Consider the following 9,461-nt stretch of genomic DNA (forward strand, 5'->3'; position numbering starts at 1 on the left):
CTAGACTTTCAGAAAGCCTTTGATAAGGTCCCGCACGGGACACTGGTGGCTAAAATTAGAGCTCATGGTATTGGGGGCAGGGTGTTGACGTGGATAGAAAATTGGTTGGCAGACCGGAAGCAAAGAGTAGGAGTGAACGGGTCCTTTTCAGAATGTCAGGCAGTGGTGAATGGAGTGCCGCAAGGCTCGGTGTTGGGGCCACAACTGTTTACCATATATATTAATGATTTGGAAGAGGGAATTAGAAGCAACACTAGCAAGTTTGTGGATGACACAAAGCTGGGTGGCAGTGTGAACTGTGAAGAGGATGTTAGGAGGTTGCAGGGTGACCTGGACAGGTTGAGTGAGTGAGCAGATGCGTGGGAGATGCAGTATAATATAGATAAATGTGAGGTTATCCACTTTGGTGGCAAAAACAAGGGGGCAGATTATTATCTCAATGGGGTTAGGTAAGGGGGAGGTACAGCGAGACCTGGGTGTCCTTGTACACCGGTCACTAAAAGTTGGCTTACAGGTACAGCAGACAGTGAAGAAAGCTAATTGAATGTGGCCTTCATAACAAGAGGATTTCAGTATAGGAGTAGAGGGGTTCTTCAGCAGTTGTATAGGGCACTGGTAAGACCACATCTGGAGTATTGTGTACAGTTTTGGTCTCCTAATTTGAGGAAAGACATCCTTGCGATTGAGGCAGTGCAGCGTAGGTTCACGAGATCGATCCCTGGGATGTCGGGACTGTCATATGAGGAAAGATTGAAAAGACTAAGCTTGTATTCACTGGAGTTTAGAAGGATGAGGGGGTTCTTATAGAAAAATATAAAATTATAAAAGGACTGGACAATATGGGATATGGGGAGAAGGCAGGCACGGGTCATTGATTGGGGATGATCAGCCATGATCGCAATGAATGGCGGTGCTGGCTCAAAGGGCCGAATGGCCTCCTCCTACATAGTAACATAGAAAATAGGTGCAGGAGGCCCTTCGAGCCAGCACCGCCATTCATTGTGATCATGGCTGATCGTCCCCTATCAATAACCCGTGCCTGCCTTCTCCCCTTATCCCTTGACTCCACAAGCCCCTAGAGCTCTATCTAACTCTCTCTTAAATCCATCCAGTGATTTGGCCTCCACTGCCCTCTGTGGCAGGGAATTCCATAAATTCACAACTCTCTGGGTGAAAAAGTTTTTTCTCACCAGTCTTAAATTAACTCTCCTTTATTCTAAGATTGTGGCCCTAATACCTGTGGCTCCTGCACTTATTTTCTATGTGTCTATGCTTCTATGAGACAAGGGCCAGGGGTTGGTGCCTAAATTGGCAAGATCTTACATTTTGGCCTCAACTGAACCTTGACTTTCAGACATGTCCTCGTTCTTCAGGGAACGGGGATTCCCCTCCGCCACCATAGATGAGACTCACACCAGGGTCTCATCCATACCCCGTAACACTGCTCTCTCTCCCCATCCCCGCACACGCAACAAGGGCAGAGTCCCTCTGGTCCTCACCTTTCACCCCACCAGCCGGCAAATACAACACATAATCCTCCGCCATTTCCGCCACCTCCAACGTGACCCCACCACTCGCCACATCTTCCCATCTCCCCCCATGTCTGCCCTCCGCAAAGACCGCTCCCTCCGCAACTCCCTCGTCAATTCTTCCCTTCCCTCCCGCACCACACCCTCCCCGGGCACTTTCCGTTGCAACCGCAAGAAATGCAACACCTGTCCCTTCACCTCCCCCCTCGACTCCATCCAAGGTCCCAAGCAGTCGTTCCAGGTGCGACAAAGGTTCACCTGTATCTCCTCCAACCTCATCTACTGCATCCGCTGCTCTAGATGTCAGCTGATTTACATCGGTGAGACCAAGCGTAGGTTGGGCGATCGTTTCGCCGAACACCTCCGCTCAGTCCGCAATAACCTACCTGACCTCCCGGTGGCTCAGCACTTCAACTCCCCCTCCCATTCCCAATCCGACCTATCTGTCCTGGGTCTCCTCCATTGCCAGAGTGAGCAACAGCGGAAATTGGAGGAACAGCACCACATATTCCGTCTGGGGACCTTGCGTCCTTATGGCATTAACATAGAATTCTCCCAATTTGGCTAGCCCTTGCTGTCTCCTCCCCTTCCTTAACCCTCTAGCTGTCTCCTCCCACCCTCCCATCCGCCCGTCCTCGGGCTCCTCCTCCTCCTCCCCTTTTCCTTCTTTCTTTCCCCCACCCCCCATCAGTCTGAAGAAGGGTTTTGGCCCGAAACATCGCCTATTTCCTTCGCTCCATAGATGCTGCTGCACCCGCTGAGTTTCCCCAGCAATTTTGTGTACCTTGACTTTCAGAAGTTAGTTTTACTTTTAGAGATACAGCGCGGAAACAGGCCGCTCGGCCCACTGAGTCAACACTAATCAGCGATCCCCACACATTATCCTGCACACACTAGGGACAATTTACACATACACTAAGCCGATTAATCTACATATCTGTACTTCTTTGGAGTGTGGGAGGGAACCGAAGATCGTGGAGAAAACCAGCACGTCACATGCAGATCGTTCAAACTCCGTACAGGCAACACCCGTAGTCGGGATCGAACCCGAGTCTCCAACGCGGCAAGCGCTGTAAGGCAGCAACTCTACCGCTGCGCCACCGTGGCCACCCACGGTTCTAGGATCAACATGGAAACAGGCCCTTCAGCCCGGCTGTTACGACTCCCGAATGCAAGTACTTCAGAGCCGCGTAACACAAGTCAAAAACCAGGTTCAAGTTCAAAAACAGTTTTAATTATTCATTGGAACACAAAACCCAAACCTGATTTTAAACAACCCAGTCAGGGATATGGATGGACTAACAAACAATTTAACAATGCTCCAGCCAGCCACGTAATGGGCCGTCGAACCGGAGACTCTAAAACCTGCCTAAAGAGATATAACCCTGAAACAAAATACACGAAAACTCTAAGGTCAGCCCTTATCCGTCCCAATTCAATATCTGTTAACAAGGAATGGTGAAAGTACACAAAGTTCTATGCCATGTGGCCAGGCTTTCCTCGGCTCACACCAGCAGTCTGCTCATCAGTCAGGGTCTACGAAGAAGAGAGAGAATCCTGGGAAGCTCTGGTATTTATACTTCAGATGAGTCACCCGTCACCTGACGCAGCTTGGCCAATCGGGTACAGGAGCCTTTAACCCCTCGATTCCAGACTCACAGCCACGAGGCCTGTACAGAGAAAGGTAAGTACATAGCATTCACCAGGAGGGGGAAGCGCCTAGCACCCCCACCCAAAGATACTGAATAAGTTTCTGAAAATGAACTAAAAAACACCACCAAATTTCAGCAACTATTCAGTAGCACAGACATCACTGGCGCGACAATGCATCAGCCAATACATTATCCTTGCCACGGATATGCCTGATCTCCAAGTTGTAATCTTGCAGCTGCAAACTCCAGCTCATTAACCGCCGGTTCTTATTCCGCATATTCTGCAAGAATACCAAAGGATTATGATCCGTGAGTACGATGACAGGGACATTCGAGGAGCCAACATAAACCTCGAAATGAGTCAGAGACATTACAACCGCAAGGGTTTCTTTCTCAATGGTGGAGTACCACTTCTGATGACGATTAAACTTCTTAGAGAAGTACGAAACTGGATGCTCCACCCCATCTGAATCATCCTGTAGAAGAACTCCACCAACCCCACGATCACTAGCATCTACTGCCAGCTTAAATGGACGCTCAAAATCAGGTGCCGCAAGCACAGGTGCGCGCACCAGAAGACTTTTGGTCTGATCAAAGGCTTGTTGACACTCTGCGGACCACACAAAAGCTACCTTCGGACTCAGCAAATCCGTCAAAGGGGCAGCCACCGCAGAGAAGTTTGGACAGAATCCTCTATAGTACCCAACCACAGCCAGATACCTACGGAGTTCAGTCCTAGAGGTTGGAGCAGGAAATGCGACAATATGCCCCACCTTTTCCTTGAGAGTGCGAACCTGACCCCGGCCCACTACCTTACCCAGATACGTTACCGTGGCCTGGCCAAACTCACACTTCCCCAGATTGATCGTTAGGTTTGCCTCCGCTAGACGATGAAATACCTCCTTCAGATGACCGATGTGTTCGAACCACGACCTGGAGCACACAACCAAATCATCAAGGTATGCCTCACAGAAGGACAAACCAGACAATACAATGTTCACCAACCGTTGGAAGGTTGCCGGCGCATTGCGCATCCCAAATGCCATTACCGTGTACTGAAGAAAGTCATCAGGCATAACGAACGCAGAGATCTCCCTCGCCCGCCTAGTCAAAGGGACTTGCCAATAGCCTTTTAACAAGTCCAACTTAGACACAAAAGATGCACTTCCCACACGATCCACGCAATCCTCCATCCGTGGAAGAGGATAGCAATCCGGCTTAGTTACACTATTTAATTTCCGAAAGTCCGTGCAAAACCTGTCCTCCCCATTAGCCTTCGTCGCCAGTAGACATGGAGAACTCCACGGGCTACAACTAGGTTCAGCAATGCCATGCCGCCGCATATAGTCAACCTGACTTCTTAGACGATGACGCTTGTCAGGGTTGACCCGATACGGATGCTGTTTAATTGGCGCAGCACCGGCCACGTCAATGTCATGCTGCAGCACAGACGTCTGAGAAGGTACCAATAACGTAATCCCTCTCACCAACCTTCTTAACCACCTGATAGGGACTGCTATACCGAGCCTGCAGACTGGAACCAGGAATAGGCAACAACACCAGGACCTTGTCACCTGGAGAAAAATTCCTACTAGAAGCCTTCCTGTCGAACCAGTCCTTCATCCTAGACTGAGCAGAGGCAAGATTACCCATTGCCAGTTCGCATGCCCTCCTCAGTCTAGAGCGAAAAGTACAGACGTGGTCTAAAATACTACGTTTTGTATCCTCCTGCAACCATTTCTCCTTCAGGACCCTCAACGGACCACGTACAGTATGCGCGAACACCAGGTCAGCAGGACTGAACCCTAAAGACTCCTGCACGACCTCACGCACCGCAAACATAACTAGATGAACCCCCTCATCCCAGTCTTTTTCAAACTCCAGGCAGTAAGTCCTCAACATAGATTTCAAAGTCTGGTGAAACCTCTCGAGAGCTCCCTGGCTCTCAGGATGATACGCACTGGAGTAACAATGCTTAATATCTAACAACTTCATTACCTGACCAAAAACCTTCGACATGAAGTTGGAACCTTGGTCACTCTGCACAACCTTGGGCAAACCGAACAACGAAAAAAACTTAGTGAGAGACTTAACAATTGCAGGGGCAGTAATTCTACGCAAAGGGACCACCTCCGGAAAGCGGGTAGTCGCACACATAATTGTTAATAAAAACTTGTTGCCCACCCTTGTCCGAGGTAGAGGGCCCACACAATCAACTAGAATCCGCTCAAACGGCTCACCGACCACAGTGATTGGATATAAAGGCGCAGGAACAATCGATTGGTTCGGCTTTCCTGCCACCTGGCAAATGTGACAACACCTGCACTGCTGTTTTACGTCCTTTTTCAACCCTGGCCAAAAAAAATTCCGTAAGATGCGGTCATACGTCTTATTGACCCCCAAATGTCCACCCAGAGGACCATCATGAGCCAAACAGAGTATCTCGTCCCTATACCGACGAGGCATCACAATCTGATCAACCACGCTCCAATCATCATGCCCAGATATATCCAAGGGAGACCACTTTCGCATCAGTAAGCCATCCCTTAGAAAATACCCCTTTGCTGTGGAATCCATATCCCCCTCAGGCACTGCACAGTCGAACAGATCAGATAAACCTGGATCACTCTTTTGCTCCTCAACCAGCCGGTCACGTGACAGTGACACCGGCACATTTCCAGACACTATCCCATCTTGAGATGGAGAAACACCCTTCACAACACAGGATCTATCATCCTGATCCCCAAAAATGCTCTCACTCAGGTCCACCACATCCTCAAACTTCGCCTGGCTCTTAGCCATAGCCCTCGTGACAGCACAAGCTGCGAAGACCCTTGGATGCTGCATAGCCAATCTATCAGGACTCTGCACCATCGGAACAGCCGTCACCTCAGGAGTGACTAAAACTCTACCTCCTGCCAAGTCATTCCCCAAAATCACAGAAACTCCCCCAACGGGAAAACACGGCCGTAACCCAACAGTTACCCGGCCTGAAACCAACTCGGACTCGAGACGCACGGTATGCAAAGGCACTACCATGTCATCCATCCCGAATCCTACCACTGGGACACTTGACCCAACCGATGATTCCCCAGAAAACGGCAGTACACCATCCAATATAAAGGACTGAGTAGCACCAGTATCACGCAAGATGGATACTGGAACTCTATCACCCCCATCCTCTAGAGAAACAAAACCATTCATGATGAACGCAGAATAATTCCTACACTCATCAGACTCAGGCACCTCAGGTACGACAGGTGCCTTCTGTGCACCCACCAAAGCCACAGGCTTTGCATTTTTCTGCTTCAGAACGGGACACGACTTTAACATGTGCCCTCTCCCTCTACAATAGTAGCACACAGGACCTTCATTAGTCCTCACATTTCCGTCAACCTTATCAGCTCGGACCTCCCCCTGTATCAACGTGCTGCCACTTGCAGGCACAGAAACAGCTTTGACACTGCCCCCGGCGACACCACCACGATCAACCGGCCGTGCACCAAAACTATAAGATCGCCCAACAAAATCAGATTTATGAGTCAATACATACTCATCTGCCAACACCGCAGCCTTAGACACCTCATTCACCTTCTGCTCATTAAGGTAAGTAGTAACCCTCTCAGGGAGACAGTTCTTAAAGTCTTCCATAATCATCAAGGCCCGCAGTAGCTCAAAATCCTTCACTCCTTGAGAAGCGCACCACCTGTCAAAAAGTACCTCCTTCTCCCTAGCAAACTCCACATAAGTCTGACTATCAAACTTCCTAAAGCGCCGGTATTTCTGGCGGTACGCCTCTGGAACTAATTCATAAGCCCTTAATACTGTAGACTTCACACACTCATAGTCCAGACTGCTTTCAACAGATAAAGACGAGTACACCTCCCGTGCTTTACCCACAAGGACACACTGTAATAGCAAGGTCCACACGTCCCTAGGCCACTTCAAGGACAAAGCCACCCGTTCAAACACTGTGAAATACTTGTCCACATCCTTCTCACAAAACGGGGGAACCAGGCGGATGTTCTTGCTCATATCAAACTCCCGTTCCCTAGAAGAAACCCGGGAATTATCTATTTCTTTTTCCCGCAGCTGAAATTCAGCCCTTTTGGTTTCCTCCTCAAGCTCAAGCCGTTTCATTTCAAGAACATGCATGAGCTCTTTCTCTTTTAACAAAGAGGCAATTCTCTGTGACTCAAGCTCCATCTCCTTCAGTTTAATGACGGCCTCCATGTTCTGAACTGGCTGAACAGAAGGTGGGGGACTGTCTGCACCACCAGGCAAAACCCCACCCTCCACCAACGCAGCCCACAACTCCGATTTAATGGAGTGTTTCTTTGAATGCTTGTCAATAGTCACGGCATAGTTCTCAGCCAGCAAAATCAAATGCTCCTTCGTACATCTATCAAACAACTCCCGACTAGGAGCCTCAACAAATTCTTTCACCTTAAATTCCATTTCTAATGTAGCACCAAACCACCAGCTAAAACTTGGGCACTAATGCTACCACAAACAGGGAAGAAAAAATTCCCTCACAACACACAGACTTCCTCAGTCCAGAAGCCTACCAAAAAACCCCCCTAAAAACGTCTAGGGTCCTCAAAACTTAGGACGAGCCCCCATTTTGTTACGACTCCCGAATGCAAGTACTTCAGAGCCGCGTAACACAAGTCAAAAACCAGGTTCAAGTTCAAAAACAGTTTTAATTATTCATTGGAACACAAAACCCAAACCTGATTTTAAACAACCCAGTCAGGGATATGCATGGACTAACAAACAATTTAACAATGCTCCAGCCAGCCACGTAATGGGCCGTCGAAACCGGTGACTCTAAAACCTGCCTAAAGAGATATAACCCTGAAACAAAATACACGAAAACTCTAAGGTCAGCCCTTATCCGTCCCAATTCAATATCTGTTAACAAGGAATGGTGAAAGTACACAAAGTTCTATGCCATGTGGCCTACTCCTGCAGTTATTGTCTATTGTCTATTGTCTATTGAATAGGCTTTGGCACTTCGAGCCAGCACTGCCATTCACTGTGATCATGGCTGATCATTCACAATTAGTACCCCAACCCTGCCTTCTCCCCATATTCCTTGACTGCTATCTTTAAGAGCTCCATCTAACTTTCTCTTGAAAGCATCGAGCGAATTGGCCTCCACTGCCTTCTGAGGCAGAGAATTCCACAGATTCACAACTCTCTGGGTGATAAGGGTTTTCCTCAACTCTGTTCTAAATGGCCTACCCCTTCCTCTTAAATTGTGGCTTCTGGTTCTGGACACTGCTGACATTGGAAACATGTTTCCTGCCTCTAGCGTGTCCAATCCCTTAGTAATCTTATATGTTTCAATAAGATCCCATCTCTTCCTTCTAAATTCCAGTGTATACAAGCCCAGTCATTCCATTCTCTCAGCATATGACAGTCCCGCCATCCTGGGAATTAACCTTGTGAACCTACGCTGCATTCGCTCAATAGCAAGAATGTCCTTCCTCAAATTTGGAGACCAAAACTGCAGACAATACTCCAGGGTAGACAAATATTCTGGACAAACTCAGCGGTTGAGGCAGCATCTCTGGAGCGATGGAAATAGACTATGTTTCGGATCGAGACCCTTCTTCAGACTCCAGGTGTGGTCTCACCAGGGCCCTGTGCAACTGCAGAAGGAACTCTTTGCTCCTATACTCAACTCCTCTTGTTATGAAGGCCAACATGCCATTAGCTTTCTTCACTGCCTGATGTACCTACATGCTTACTTTCATTGACTGATGAACAAGGACCCCCAGATCCCGTTGTACTTCCCTTTTCCCAACGTGACACCATTCAGATAATAATCTGCCTTCCTGTTCTTACCACCAAAGTGGATAACCTCAAATTTATCCACATTAAACTGCCTGCATCTGCCCACACACCCTACCTGTCCAAGTCACCCTGCATCCTCATAGCATCCTCCTCACAGTTCACACTGCCACGCAGCAAGAGAGAGTTAGATATAGCTCTTAGGGCTAATGGAATCAAGGGATATGGCGAATATCATATGGGAAGAAAGCAGGAACGGGGTACTTAAAATTCTTAAGGGATTGGGTAGATTCACGAGATTGATCCCTGGGATGGCGGGACTGACATATGAGGAAAGATTGGAAAGACTAGGCTTGTATTCACTGGAGTTTAGAAGGATGAGGGGGTATCTTATAGAAACATATAAAATTATAAAAGGACCGGACAAACTAGATGCAGGCAAAATGTTCCCAATGTTGGGCGAGTCCAGAACCAGGGGTCA

The sequence above is a fragment of the Amblyraja radiata genome, chromosome 6 (genome assembly GCF_010909765.2).
Source record: "Amblyraja radiata isolate CabotCenter1 chromosome 6, sAmbRad1.1.pri, whole genome shotgun sequence".
Lineage (NCBI taxonomy): Eukaryota > Metazoa > Chordata > Chondrichthyes > Rajiformes > Rajidae > Amblyraja > Amblyraja radiata.